General features: G+C 41.9%; 1 protein-coding gene across 1 annotated transcript in view; it reads right to left on the bottom strand.

Moving 5' to 3' along the window:
* LOC144480685 (uncharacterized protein C10orf67, mitochondrial-like) overlaps positions 1–16,045 on the bottom strand; it is a 187,290-nt gene that overhangs the window by 32,584 nt on the left and 138,661 nt on the right. The gene's annotated exons all lie outside the window — the stretch shown is intronic.

Here is a 16,045-nt window from a genome sequence, read left to right as displayed (position 1 = left end):
CATAATTTCAATATACTAACATAACAGGCCCATGGAATCAAAAACTATAGGAATATGGTAAATCCCTGATCATTTGGTGGAATTAGCAGCTAAAAGGTAAATCATATAACTTCAACTTTTGAGATAAATGTAACTGTAATACAATAAATTGAAATGCTTTGTTAGCAACTGACCCCAGGGGGAGGGGTTGGACGGTCTGCCGGGTGAGGGGGGATCGCCACTGCTGGGGCAGGGTGGGGGGGGGGGGGGGGGGGGGGGTGGGGGGATGGTGGGCTGGACATCGGGTGCTCCGGGGGAGAGGGGACTCAGGGCTGGCCCGGGAATTGCTGTGGGGGCTATGCTCGGGCCGTGATCGGGCTGGCCAGCAAATGGGAGTTTATGGTCACTGCGCATGCACAGAGCTCCAGAACTGTCAAACTCTGGCGTGAATATGTCCTGCTCCCCTGGGTTTTTAATGAGATTCCCGACTGGGATCTCTGCAGTGAACAGAGTGCGGAGATTCAGGTGAGAAGCTGAACTGACAGAACAGTCGGGATTTAGAACAGTTTTCCTGCCAATTTGGGAGAATCGTGGCCATAATTTCTAGGCCCTCTGATGTTTTCACTTGTATTTCATCTAGAATCTAAGAGGTATCTTGTTGGGGACGAGTGCTTTGTCTTCCTGTAAATTCAATAATTTAAGCAAACCTTTGCTTTTGAAGTATCATGCCCCCAAGAGCTCAGGAAACAAGGTCTAAGCTTACTGCAAATGTTACTGTTTTAATGAGGCAAATGGGATTTTTCTTATTTCAATTTAATGATTTTATCAGTGAGAGTCACATCTTGAAGTGGAAGAGGATTATGGCATGTAGTATGCAGCAAAGGTTTACCAGGCTGACTCTGGGGATGGTGGGACTGATGTATGAGGAGAGATTGACTAAAGTTAGAATTGTTTTCGCTGGAGTTCAGATGAATGAGGGAGGGATCTCATAGTGACTTATAAAATTCTAAGAGGACTGGACAGGGTAGATGCAGGAAGGATGTTCCCAATATGGCGGAGTCCAGAACCAGGGGTCACAGTCTGAAGATACAGGGTAGACCGTTGAGGATGGAGATGAGGAGACACTTCTTCATTCAAAGAGTGATGAGCCGGTGAAATTTATTCCCACAGGAAGTAATTGATGCCAAAACATTGAATGCATTCAAGAAGTGGCTGGATATAGCACTTGGGGCGAATGGGATCAAAGATTATGGGGATAAAGCAGGATTAGGCTATTGAGTTAGACGATCAGCCATGATCGTGATGAATGACAGAGCAGGCTCGAAGGGCCGAATGGCCTCCTCCTGCACCTATCAATGTTCATTGAAATGTTCATCCTGGCGTTCAGTTACTAGTGGTGTACCGCAAGGATCTGTTTTGGGGCCACTGCTGTTTGTCATTTTTATAAATGACCTGGATGAGGGCGTAGAAGGATGGGTTAGTAAATTTGTGGATGACACTAAAGTCGGTGGAGTTGTGGACAGTGCGGAAGGATGTTGCAGGTTACAGACAGACATAGATAAGCTGCAGAGCTGGGCTGAGAGGTGGCAAATGGAGTTTAATGCGGAAAAGTGTGAGTTGATTCACTTTGGAAGGAGTAACAAGAATACAGAGTACTGGGCTAATGGTAAGATACTTGGTAGTGTGGATGAGCAGAGAGATCTCGGTGTCCATGTGCATAGATCCCTGAAAGTTGGCACACAGGTTGATGGGGCTGTTAAGAAGGCGTACGGTGTGTTAGCTTTTATTGGTTGACGGATTGAGGTTCGGAGCCATGATGTCATGTTGCAGCTGTACAAAACTCTGGTGCGGCCGCACTTGGCGTATTGCGTACAGTTCTGGTCGCCGCATTATAGGAAGGATGTGGAAGCATTGGAAAAGGTGCAGAGGAGATTTACCAGGATGTTGCCTGGTATGGTGGGAAGGTCTTATGAGGAAAGGCTGAGTGACTTGAGGCTGTTTTCGTTAGAGAGAAGGTTAAGAGGTGACTTAATAGAGGCATACAAGATGATCAGAGGATTAGATAGGGTGGACAGTGAGAGCCTTTTTCCTCGGATGGTGATGGCTAGCACGAGGGGACATAGCTTTAAATTGAGGGGTGATAGATATAGGACAGATGTCAGAAGTAGGTTTTTTACTCAGAGAGTAGTAAGAGCGTGGAATGCCCTGCCTGCAACAGTAGTGGACTCATCAACATTAAGGGCATTTAAAGGGTCATTGGATAAACATATGGATAATATTGGAATAGTGTAGGTTAGATGGGCTTTAGATTGGTTTCACAGGTCGGCGCAACATTGAGGGCCGAAGGGCCTGTACTGTGCTGTAATGTTCTATGTTCTATGTTCTATGGTCTATGTTTCTATGTTTCTATAGTCCCTTAAACCACCAAGAGATTTAGATGCATTGGATTGCTAATATGGCAAATCAGAATTGTGAATTTTCCAATTGTACAGATTATGGGCAACTCATTTTGAATTCATGTGAACATAGGAATAGAAGGAGCAGGTATAAAAACAGAAAATGCTGGAAAAACTTAACCTCACCCCACCCTTACACAATATAAAATCTGACATAAAAATTTTCTATAGCTCTGAAGAAGTCAAATGGACTTGAAACGTCTGTTTCTCTTTCCAAGATGTTGCCAGACCTACTGAGCTTTTACAGCATTTCTGTTTTTATTTCAGATTTCCAGCAGCTGCAGTATTTTGCTTTTATTAGTATATTAATATAGCAGCAGGAATAGGCCATTCAGCCCATTGAGTCTGCTCCAAAATTCAACATGATCATGGCTGATCATCCACTTCAATGCCTTTTTCCCACATTATCACTATAATCCTTTACATCACTGGTATTTAGAAATCTATTAATCTCGACCTTAAACATACTCAATAACTGAGCTTCCACAGCCCTATGGAATAGAGAATTCCAAAGATTCACAACCCTCAGAATAAACAAAATTCTGTTCCTCTTAGTCTCTTCCTTTGAAATTGTATTCCCTGGTTCTAGGCTCTTCAACCAGGGAAACATCTGACCTGCACCTACCCTGTCTATCGCTTCAAATATTTTTTCAGTTTCAATGACATCACCTCACATTCTTCGAAACTCTATAATCTCTCTTCACAGGATAGTCCCGCCAACCTAGAAACAAGTCTGGTGAATTTTTGTTGTATTCCCGCTATGGCAATAATATGCTTCTGAAGATAAGAGGACCAAAACAGCACACAGTACTCCAGGTGTGGTCTAACCAAGGTTCTATACAATTGAAGCAAGACTTTGTTACTCCTGTACTCAAATCCTGTTGTGATAAAGGTTAACATATTATGATGATACTGTGCCTTTAAGAAATGTATTTGTGTCATGTTTCTTGTGCAGGATTTGTTTCAGCAGTCAGTTCTATTAACCAGTGTTGCTTTGTCTGTAACCAGCAACCCCTCTTGTTGCTGCAGCAGCATAATTGATATTAATTGCTAAAATGTCTGTTTTAATCTGGGCTAATGCTGTTCTGTTATTTTAGTGTTTTTCCCTGGGGTTTTTCAGAGTCGGGATTGATTAGGTTGATTGACAGGGAAATTGTGTGACTGGGCAGGACTATGTTCACAGAGAGTTGCTGCTTGGGATCTGCAAAGAAGTAGCTGTTTCTCTCTTTGAATATTGGAGACTGGGACCTGCCAGAAAATAGGTCTCTTTCTTTGAGGTTCTGATGTTTAAAGATAGGTTTTTCTCTGGAGGCTGCTGTATGTGAGTCAGAAGACAGGTGTCTCTTTCTGGATTTCTGTCCAGAGGTGTTAAAAGGCTGGAAACCTAGCATCCATGTGAGCTATATATTTTTGATGCTAACTAATTCTGAAGAGGGATTTATATCTGTGGGGATATTGCTTAAATTGAATCTATAAAAATAGGTAGTTGTTAAGAATTATACCTAATCATGTTTAAGTATTTCAATGAGTAAAAGTTATGCTAATTCTTTTTGTTATATTCTAACTGTGTTGTTAAATAAAGTTTATTTTGATAAAAGCTTCCTAGTGAGTTAAAACAATCACACCTGGAACAAAACACCTTATGCTCACATTTGTGCCAAAATTGGGGTCTAGGCTAACTTCATAATATATCTTGCAGTTTCTGATCTGGCGCCTCACAATACTATTAGCCTTCCTAATTCCTTGCTGCACCAGCATGTTAGCTTTCAGTGGGCGGGACTTTCTGTGTTTTGTGGCAGCACAGACAGCCTGCCATTGGCCGGGAGTGGGATCTTCCATCCCATGGCTGTGAAAGGGTTTTCACATTGTTCACCGGGAAACCTGCAGCAGAGGGTTGCTGTGGCAGGACTGGAAGGTTGCACCAACAGGAACGGCCGGACAATCTTGGCTAGTGGGGCTTCATTAGTTGGGTTTCTAATGGGTTTCATCAGCCAAGTCTGAAGACAGAATATCTTATCGTCTATCAGCCGTGCATCCTGACAGTTACTCAGGAATCTCAAGTACACCCACATTACTATATTTTATGATTGCATACTTAAGGAGAGATGGGAGCGCAGCGGCATTATCACTGGACTAGTAATCCAGACATCCAGGGTAATGTCCTGGGGACCCGAGTTTGAATCCTGTCATGGCAGATGGTGAAATTTGAATTCAATAAAAATCTTGAATCAAAAGTCTAATGATGACTATGAAACCATTGTCGGCTGTCGAAAAAACCCATCTGGTTCACTAATGTCCTTTAGGGAAAGAAATCTGCTGTCCTTACCTGGTTTGGCTGACATGTGACTCCAGACCAACAGTCCTGTGGTTGATTCTTAAAATGTCCTTTGAAATGGGTTTAGCAAGCCACCCAGTTCAAGGGCAATTATAGGAATGCGCAATAAATGCTGGCCCAGCCAGTGATACCCACATCCCATGAATGAATTTTAAAAAACCTATATGCTGATGGATCAGAAGCCCTTGTGGTTCACAAATACATGGAACTCGGTTGCACAGATTACCAAGTGTTTACTGTCAATGAAGCCAGTCAGAAGTGCAAACATGAATGCAGGCTCATTTTGACTGGCATTAACGCAGACAAAGCTGACATAAGTGCCAGTTTCAGCAAACAACCTGTTTTTAACACGTGGGTGGAATTGAAGATCCTGGATATATCTCTGGAATGATCCAGAAGAAAAACTGTTGAGGACGATGGTCATTTTGACAGCTACTGGTAATGTGTGACCAATAGCCAGGGAGCACCCTTCTTTCAGAAAGCTGCAGCTGGTTTCCACCACTTGGATGCTACAACCTGAGCCCCCTGAAGCACTACTGTTCTGACATATCAAAAGAACCCAGACGCTGTTTGTGCACCCTTTGTTGCCAGTAGCACCTCAGATGACCTGCTCCTACTCTGTTGTACACCTGGTCTCTCAATAGCAAGCTAATACTGCTGCTGTTTCCCTCTCTAATGTCCAGTTTCAGATTTCTCAATAACAGGCTGCTGCTATTGGTCATATTGTTCCTCATCAAAGGTCTAACTTAAAGCAGCCAAGCTGTCACACATCCTTTTATGTCATTCAGAAGTCTTCAACAGGTTAATGGTTTGTTTAGAACAAAGAAAACAAAGAACAAAAAAAATTACAGCACAGGAACAGGCCCTTCGGCCCTCCAAGCCTGCACTAACCATCCTGCCCGACTTAACTAAAACCCCCTACCCTTCCAGGGACCATATCCCTCTATTCCCATCCTATTCATGTATTTGTCAAGACGCCCCTTAAATTAAGAAGTTCTGCACTTAGTTTCAAGAGGGTTAAAAGTCCCTACCCTATCCGCTTCCACTACCTCCCCCGGCAACGAGTTCCAGGCACCCACTACTCTGTGTAAAAAATCTGCCTCGTACATCTCCTTTAAACCTTGCTCCTCGCACCTTAAACCTGTGCCCCCTAGTAATTGACTCTTCCACCCTGGGAAAAAGCTTCTGACTATCCACTCTGTCCATGCCTCTCATAATCTTGCAGACTTCTATCCGTCGTTCCAGCGAGAACAAACCAAGTTTCTCCAACATCGATAGTCACGGGTGAGGTGCCTGAAGATTGGAGAGTGGCAAATGTTGTGCCTTTGTTTAAAAAGGGCTGCAGGGAAAAGCCTGGGAACTACAGGACAGTGAGCTTCACATCTGTGGTGGGTAAATTGTTGGAAGGTATTTTGAGAAACAGGATCTACAGGCATTTAGAGACGCAAGGACTGATTAGGGACAGTCAGCATGGCTTTGTGAGTGGAAAATCATGTCTCACAAATTTAATTGAGTTTTTTGAAGGGGTAACCAAGAAGGTAGATGAGGGCAGTGCAGTTGATGCTGTCTACATGGACTTTAGCAAGGCCTTTGACAAGGTACCGCATGGTAGGTTGTTGCATAAGGTTAAATCTCACGGGATCCAGGGTGAGGTATCTAAATGGATACAAAATTGGCTTCTTGACAGAAGCCAGAGGGTCATTGTAGAGAGTTGTTTTTCAAACTGGAGGCCTGTGACCAGCGGTGTGCCTCAGGGATCAGTGCTGGGTCCACTGTTATTTGTCATTTATATTAATGATTTGGATGAGAATATAGGAGGCATGGTTAGTAAGTTTGCAGATTACACTAAGATTGGTGGCATAGTGGACAGTGAAGAAAGTTATCTCCAACTGCAACGGGATCTTGATCAATTAGGCCAGTGGGCTGACGAATGGCAGATGGAGTTTAATTTAGATAAATGCGAGGTGATGCATTTTGGTAGATTGAACCAGGACAGGACTTACTCAGTCAATGGTAGGGTGTTGGGGAGAGTTACAGAACAAAGAGATCGAGGGGTACATATTCATAGCTCCCTGAAAGTGGAGTCACAGGTGGAGTCACAGAATGGTGAAGAAGGCATTCGGCATGCTTGGTTTCATCGGTCAGAACATTGAATACAGGAGTTGGAATGTCTTGTTGAGGTTGTAGAAGACATTGGTAAAGCCACACTTGGAATACTGTGTGCAATTCTGGTCACCCTATTATAGAAAGGATATTATTAAACTAGAAAGAGTGCAGAAAAGATTTACTAGGACGCTACCAGAACTTGTTGGTTTGAGTTATAAGGAGAGGCTGGATAGACTGGGACTTTTTTCTCTGGAGCGTAGGAGGCTGAGGGGTGATCGTATAGAGGTCTATAAAATAATGAGGGGCATAGATCAGCTAGATAGTCAATATCTTTTCCCAAAAGTAGGGGAGTCTAAAACTAGAGGGCGTAGGTTTAAGGTGAGAGGGGAGAGATACAAAAATGTCCAAAGGAGCAATTTTTTCACACAGAGGTTGGTGAGTGTCTGGAACAAGCTGCCAGAGATAGTAGTAGAGGCAGGTCCAATTTTGTCTTTTAAAAAGCATTTAGATAGTTACAAGAGTATGATGGGTATAGAGGGATATGGGCCAAATGTGGGCAATTGGGATTAGTTTAGGGGTTTTAAAAAAAAAGGATGGCATGGACAAGTTGGGCCAAAGGGCCTGTTTCCATGCTGTAAACCTCTATGACTCTATGACTTTAACCTCTCCTCATAGCTAATGCCCTCCATACCAGGCAACATCCTAGTAAATCTTTTCTGTATCCTCTCCAAAGCCTTCACATCCTTCTGGTAGTGTGGCGACCATAATTGAACACTATATTCCAAGTGCGGCCTAACTAAGGTTCTATAAAGCTGCAACATGACTTGCTTTAGTCAGGGAGGGAGTTGTGTGTAGGGGAAACCCAGTGAGGGAGTGATAGAATTACTTTGGAGGGTTGTTGATGGTACAGGGAGCCCAAAAAGACTCCAGCCCAGCCACCAATCCATCAGGTTTCTCCTGGCAGGCTGGACATTGAGTTGGACTCTCCCTCCCTGGGGAAAATCTCAAAATTGGTGGAAGGAATACTTAGGGGATGGCGATGGTATTATTGCTGGACTATTAATCCAGAAACTCAGCTAATGTTCATGGCAGGTGGTGGAATTTGAATTCAACAAAACATATCTGGAATTAAGAATCTACTGATGACCATGAAACCATTGTCGATTGTTGGAAAAACCCACCTGGTTCACTAATATGCTTTAGGATGGAAATCTGCCGTCCTTACCTGGGCTGGCCTACATGTGACTCCAGAGCCACAGCAATGTGGTTGACTCTCAATTGCCCTCTGAAAAGGCCTCGCAAGCCACTCAGTTCAAGGGCAATCAGGGATGGACAATAAATGCTGGCCAGCCAGCGACGCCCGTAACCCACAAATAGAACAAAATAAAGGTGACCATTTCTTTGTGGGTTGTTTAAGTTTATTTTGCTAAAGCGAGAAACAAATGATTGAAACAGATTTCAACATCAGCTTATGCAATACTACATGACATAGCTAAAATATTAACTACTTTCTCCATGCAAGCCATGGCATTTTATTGAAAGTGGAATTTAAATACTCTCAAACACATGATGGAAGTACATTTAAGATCAGACTAATTGTGTATATTTCACAAATCTAATAATACTGCTATTGACAGTTTGTAACTCAGTATAATTTGAGGTCTGCTCCACAAATCTAGTTATGGCTTTTTTCATCTGCACTAAATCAATCTCAATTTTTTGTTAGATAGCAGGTAACTTCACAAAGAGAGTTGTCTATCAATAACTTTTAAAAGGAGCTATGGTTATAAGCTGACTCTGATCATTTCTGTTTACATAAAAGAGAAAAAAATAGTGTTAATGTAATTAATAGTGTTTTGAATTAAGACGTTCTGCACCTAGTTTCAAGAGGGTTGAAGTAAAATTTAGCAGCAATACAGATGAAAAACCAGAGACATTAAATTTTCTAGATTTCCAAGATTCTGCAAGAACCATGTATGGTAACTTAGTTTTGCAACTCAGCAGCTTTCCCAGCCCAGTAATTCAGTGTTGTGATTAGCAGTAGCTGTTTAAATAAATATGTTTAAAAAAATTAAAGTGAGCAGGATTAAACAATAGTATATTTGAATTTTGAAAGAGCTATTGGTGGTAAATCTTTAATCTGCCTTTATGAGAAATATACACAGTTGAAGCCTGTTTATGAATCCGGCATTAAAAGAAGTGGTTACTCAATACTTCGTTTGTTGAAAGGATAACACACATATTAAACATCTACATTTCTCAAGTTCAGCTTATCTAAACATATGTTCTGTTCTCACCAAATGTCACAGCCATGCCAAATGATTATAATCAATGAGATGAACGTTTGCACATTTAGACTGCACTCATAAAATTTGATATAATTTATGTGCATCAAAAGAAGAAAAACAAGGTTTTGTGTTAACTAAAATAGTGATATTTTTTTAAAAATTGGAACCTTAATGAATCTTTACATCAAATTTGTAAAATTCGATCTTTAATATTTTTGGGTACAAAATGGTAAGAAATATAGAAACGTCGAAAATGGGAGCAGGAGGAGGCCATTTGGCCCTTCGAGCCTGCTCCACCATTCATTAAGATCATGGCTGATCATCCAACTCAATAGCCTGATCCCACCTTCCTCCCTTTGCCCCAAGTGCTATATCCAACTGCTTCTTGAAAACATACAATGTTTTGGTCTCAACTACTTTCTCTGGTTGCAAATTCCACAGGCTGAACACTGTCTTGGTGAATACATTTCTCCTCCTCTCTATCCTAAAAGTCACCATATGTGACCCCTGGCTCTGGACATCCCAACATCGGGAACATCCTTCTTGCATCTACCCTGTCTAGTCCTGTGAGAATTTTATAGCTTTCCATGAGATCTCCCATCATTCTTCTGAATTTTAGTAAATATAATCCTGACCAACTCAATCTGTCCTCATACATCAGTCCTGCCATCCCAGGGATCAATTTGGTAAACCTTCTCTGCTGATCATCCAGCCTGATCCCACCTTCCTCCCATATCCTTGGATCCTCTTCGCTCCAAGTGCTATATCCAACTGCTTTGAGAAAACATACAATGTTTTGGCCTCAACTACTTTCTCTGGTTGCAAATTCCTCAGGCTGACCACTCTCCCTGCATCCATTGTAATTCCACTCAGGTATTTTCAGCAAAATGCACATTGCAAAGTTAAGACTACTTTTACAAGTTATAAAGCTACAGGAATTGGACCACTAATACTATTCTACATGTTGAGCATATACAGTGAGAGACAGTAAATAAAGATTTAACTTAATGAATGATGATTTTATAAATGACAAAATAAAGTAAGTAGATTTTCTTTGAATGTAGGATAAACTGGGTTTTCCACAGCCATATAAGAAAAGAATAGAATAGAATAGAATATAAGTGTTATCACTCACGTGATGAAGAAACAGCACTCCGAAAGCTCATGCTACCAAATAAATGTGTTGGACTTTAACCTGGTGTTGTGAGAGTACTTACTGTGCATTATTTAATGCCACAGAAGTCTGGAAAGAAATTTCAGCCTCGCTGTTTCAGCTTTGCATAACTGATGTTTAGAAGTGTTGTACTACCATGAAGCATATTTACAAATGTAATCAGGAGGAAAAGAATTTCCAGCCACATTATTATAGAATTTATCAAAACATTTGCCACGGAAATTCAAATTTAAGGTCTCTGCATCTTAAGTAACTTAATGCAATTAAACTGCCAACTGATGGTTATTTAGCAAAATGCTGCTAACCTTTAGGTTTATTGGTTTGCAATGTTGTCATTTATTCAGCAACATCTATTGGTATGTAAAATCATATATTTTCTCTGAAGATTTTCTGACAATCGAAGCCCATCTGATTTCTGTCTTTTGCGATATACTACTGTGTTGCTAGCTACACAATCCCAAAGTGTGCAAATTTTGAATCTTGCGTGGCAGTGACAATGATATATGTGGTCACTGTTATTATTATGCATGATTATTGTGCACAATATTTGTGGGGTTTTATTTAACACAACCATCTTTCCATTTTTCACAGTTCATTTATAACAGCAGCTTACAATGAAATGTGTCTCTTATCTTTTGAATTGAATGTGCTTGGAGCTTTCAAAATACACACATTGTTTGTCATGAAATAAACGTAATTTTTTTTTGTAGATTTGTTATAATAGGAAAAGGTCTCAGCTTCACATTCAACGAGACCATGGCTGATTTGTAACCTAACTCCATATATTCCATATCCTGTAATACTTCTGATCAACAAAAATCAATCTCAGATATAACATTAACAATTGATCTAACATCAACTGCCATTTGCAATGAAAATTTCAAACATCTGCCATCCTTCTGTAGTAGAAGTGTTTCTTAGCTAAAAGTTTGGGTCTAATTTTTAAATCAAACAGTGCGGTCTTCAACTTCCCAATCAACAGAAGTAGCTTCTCTCTGTCCTATGTTTACTTTTGAAAGTTAGGTTTAAAATACTTGGGCCTCATACCATAAAGTAAAGGAGAAACTGGTGGGAAACATTCCAGGAGTTCATACCAGTAGTGTGCTGCAGGGATCGATGCTGGGTCCACTGTCATTTGTCATTTATATATTAATGATTTGGATGGGAATATAGGGGGCATGGTTAGTAAGTTTGCAGATGACACCAAAATTGGTGGTGTAGTGGACAGTGAAGAAGGTTATCTAAAACTACAATGGGGTCTTGATCAACTGGGCCAGTGGACCAAGGAACGGCAGATGGAGTTTAATTCAGATAAATTCGAGGTGTTGCATTTTGATAAGACAAATCAGGGCAGGACTGTCAGAGTTAATGGTTAAGTCCTGGAGAATGTTGTTGAACATAAGGCCACATTTGGAGTGCTGCATACAATTCCGATCACCCTGCTATAGGAAGGATATTATGAAACAGGAAAGGGTGCAAAAATGATTTACAAGTATGTAATCATGACTGGAAGGTTTAAACTATATGGAGAGGCTGGGTAGACTGGGACTTTTTTCCTTGGAGTGTGGAAGGATGAGAGGTGGCCTCATAGAGGGTTATAAAATCATGAGGGGCATAGATAAGGTTGAATAGCCAAGGTCTTTTCCCCATGGTAGGGGAGTCCAAAACTAGAGGGCACAGCTTTAAGGTCAGAGGGGAAAGATTTAAAAGGGGCAACTTTTTCACATAAAGGGTGGTGCATATATGGAATGAGCTGCCAGAGGAGGTGTAGAGGTGGGTACAATTAAACTTATAAAAGACGTTTAGACAGGTACATGGATAGGAAACGTTTAGAGGGATATGGGTCAAAAGCAGGCTAATGGGACTAGGTCAGTTTAGGAAAACTGGTCGGCATGGTCGCGTTGGGCCTGTTTCCGTGCTATATAACTCTACCACTCTAACTGTTCCCCTTAAAATTTATTGAACTTGCTTGAATTACAGGGAATACAATACTAGCTTCTGAAATCTCGCCTCTTAATTTAACCCTTTGAGTTCAGGAATAATTCTGGTGAATGCACATTGCACTGTCTCCAAGGCCAATATGTTTTTTGCAAGGGTTGATGCCGAGAATTGTTCGTGGTACTTCAGCTGTGGTCTAACCAGGAAACATTTGCAGGAAGTACATAATTTTGATCTGCTTATAGTCTACTCACTGAGATAAAAAGTCTAGCATTCCTGATTTTCTTTGTGCCTGTTCATGGCATTTTAATGATTTATCTGCATGGACTCTCTTCTGATTTTCACTGCTTCTAGCTTTTCATAACTTAGAAAGTGTGATATTCTATCCTTTATAGGTTCAAGGTGGATGACTTCACCCAAGGTGAATTCCATTTACCATAGTTTTCCCATTTATCTATCAATATTTCTTTGGTTTTTTTTGGTTTCCTACACAGCTAACAATACTGTCTACCTTTGTGCTATTGACAAATTTGGACATGGGGCTTTTTCTCCTTCATCTGAGTCAAGCAAATAAACAGTGAATAGTTGAGGCCCCAAAAAGACTGGTCACATCCTGTCAATTAGAGTACCTGCCCATCATCCCTAGTTGTTATCTCCTGTTGTTCAACCAATTTCTTAATCAAGTTAATAATTGATTTTCAATTACATGAATTTCAACTTTAGCTAATAGCCTCTTTATCAAATATCGTCCAGAGGCTCATCTACATAACAGCAATAGACACTCCCTTGTTGACTACTTTCATTATCTTTTCAAAACCTTCAATCATGTTCCTCAGGCATTCCCTACCCTTTACAAAATCTACCTGATCAGCTGAAAAGTTTTGAAGTGTTTGGTCAATCAATCATCAATTATAGACTCAAGTAATTACTCAACAATAGATGTTAGTCTAACTTCCTTATAATTCCATGGTTTCCCTTTCTAATCTTTCTTAAATAATTAAGTGATGCAAAATTTTCCAATCTAAAGGAACGTTCTGAATTGAGGGAACTTTGGAAGATCATAGTTAGGAGATCGGCAATATTCAGATCATGACAGTAATGGATATACAATGGGTTGGGAGTTTACTCAGGGTTCCTTCAAACTGAGCCAACTTTTCAGAGTGATAACCTATTAATGGCTAGCAATGACTTCAAACTTAACAATAAGTATTCAGCTCAAAGTTCAGCCAACTGTTAAAATTTTATTGATGAATTACTCAAACAACTTCTGTGAATTCTTGCGGCATCCAGATGACAGCTGTGGTGGGCCTTTTAACAGTCCTAAGACAGGATATACCTGCCTCCATGCCAAAAGCCATTCTCAACTCTGATTGTGCTTCTATGCTGATGCAGGAGGCAGTGGTCATGACTTCAGCCCATCCCCAACACAATGCCATGCAGATTGCGTGAGTGTGCACTGCTGGTCAGGAGGCAGGAAGTCTGGAAGTGGTCAACTTTTGGTTCGCACACGACTATTAGGGGAGGGGGTGCAGGGGAGGTTGTGATGTTGCTGTATTGTCGTTGGCTTAGTAATTCAAGGACCCAGGTTTGAATCCCACCATGGCACATGGTGAAATTTAGATTCAATAAAAAATCTGGAATTTAAAGTCTAATGATGACCATGATACTTTGCTGATTGTCATAAACACCCATCTGGTTCATCACTGTCCTTTGGAAAAGGAAATCTGCCGTCCGTACTCAATCTCGTCAACATGTGACTCCAGATCCATAGCAATGTGATTGACTCTTGAATGGCTTGGCAAGCCATTCAATTCAAGGGCAATTAAGGATGGGCAATAAATGTTGGCCCAGCCAACGACACCCACATCCCATGAAAGACTTAATAAAAGATGAAAATCCAGCCCTTTCTCTCTTGCAAGAAATGCTTGGAAATTCATCATATTATGATCACTGTTAAATAAATGTTAATTGTTAAGCTGTTAACTAAATCATTACCAAATTTAATATGGCCTTGCCCATTGTTGATTCTATGAAATATTGTTGCAGAAAATGATCCTGAACAGTCAAGAAATCTGATACCTTTCTGACCATGAGTTAGTATGCTTATTGCAATCTATATGAAAATGAAAATACCCCACTGGGTGGAATTCTCCCATTTTGAGACTAAGGGGCAGATGGTTTCTAGAATCCCTACAATGCCGAAGGAGGCCATTTGGTCCATCGAGCCTGCACCAACACCAATCCCACCCAGGCCCTATCCCTGTAATCCCACATATTTACCCTGCTAATCCTCCTGACACAAATGGTCAATTTAGCATGGCCAATCAAACCTAACCCACACCTCTTTGGGGTGTGGGAGGAAACCCACGCAGACATGGGGAGAACGTGCAAACTCCACACAGACAGTTACCTGAGGCCGGAATTGAACCTGGGTCCCTGGCGCTGTGAGGCAGCAGTCCTAACCACAATGCCACCATTCCAGTGGCTGCTGTCCAGTCAACCAGAATAGCAAGATCCTGCACCTGATTCTGCGCCCAGAAGCAAATTAATTATGCACAAATGAGACCCCCTCTGACTCTCTTGGTGGGCATGCGGCGATTTGTCCACCCCACCCTCAACTGATGGGTTGGGAGGTCCCATCAGCATACTTAAATACCAGTCCAGCACACTCATATCACTCTCTCCAGCTCGCCTGTCTTCACCAGACTGTGCAGGATGTCAGCAACCCAGAGGGAAAAGACTAGCAGCCTCAGGAAGAAGTATGCTCCTTGTTTAAACCACCCTCCTGCTAAACCCAACACATAAGAGGTGACCATGCTCCCTTGGATCCCTTCCCAACTCATCGGGATTCTTCATCCATCCCTTTTCAGTAAATGATGTGGCATCCCTTTGACTCCTTGTTTGTGAGCGTTTCACGCAGCCTTCTCAGGGTCTAGCTTTCCTCCTCTTTGTCTTCCCTCTGTCTTCAATTGTTCTTCTTCATTCACCTCCTTCCCCTTGTGTGTCATTATGAGCCCTCGCTCTCCCCCCACCTTTCCCCTGCCGCCCCTTGCACTGTGCTCCTTCCACATTGACCCCTTGTTTTCATTAGGCCATACCCCTCTCACCCTCCCGTTCCCCTCCCAGCCTCATCTCACACTTGACCCCTGATCAAACTTCGGACCTTTGTTGCGGTAATTGTGTGAGTCCCGCAGCACAGTCCTGTCTAGATAGGCACTGGTGTGTGACACCAGGGCGGAAGGAGACCCCTGTACTCCCCAACCCAGGTGCAGTACTGATCTGAGATGATGACACAGGATGGTGCATGGGTCCAGCAGCTTGGTGCTGCCCATGCCGATCAGTTTGGCATGGAGATGGAGAGCAGGAACTGGCCTGCCCCGGCAGGCTGGAATACAACATATCAGGAACAGTGTGGCACTATGTCAGAAAGTTGTTGCATTCACTCTGAGGGCTCTGGCGAACTGAGGACTGGCATTGTGCATGCCACTCATTAACGATTGGGTTTGGTGCTGACATAAATTCCCGCAAAATTTAAAGGGCTGATGGGATGTCGGTGGGCAGCTATTTTGATAAGCATTCATGAGATGCAAACGGATGAAAATGAAGTTTGCACTGCCTGCTTATGGGAAGAGTGACCCGCAATTAAGCCATCATTGGAAGAATTGCAATATGATTATATGTCGACGAGTTTCTGACTTTTTGGCTCCCGCCAGATTCATTGCACCCACTTGCCACCAAACCCGCCAGGGGCTAGTGGCAGAATTTCACC

The sequence above is a fragment of the Mustelus asterias genome, chromosome 2, assembly GCF_964213995.1.
Source record: "Mustelus asterias chromosome 2, sMusAst1.hap1.1, whole genome shotgun sequence".
Classification (NCBI taxonomy): Eukaryota; Metazoa; Chordata; class Chondrichthyes; order Carcharhiniformes; family Triakidae; genus Mustelus; species Mustelus asterias.
Note: the sequence above shows the minus strand (reverse complement) of the source record. Positions and strands in the feature narration are given on the sequence as shown.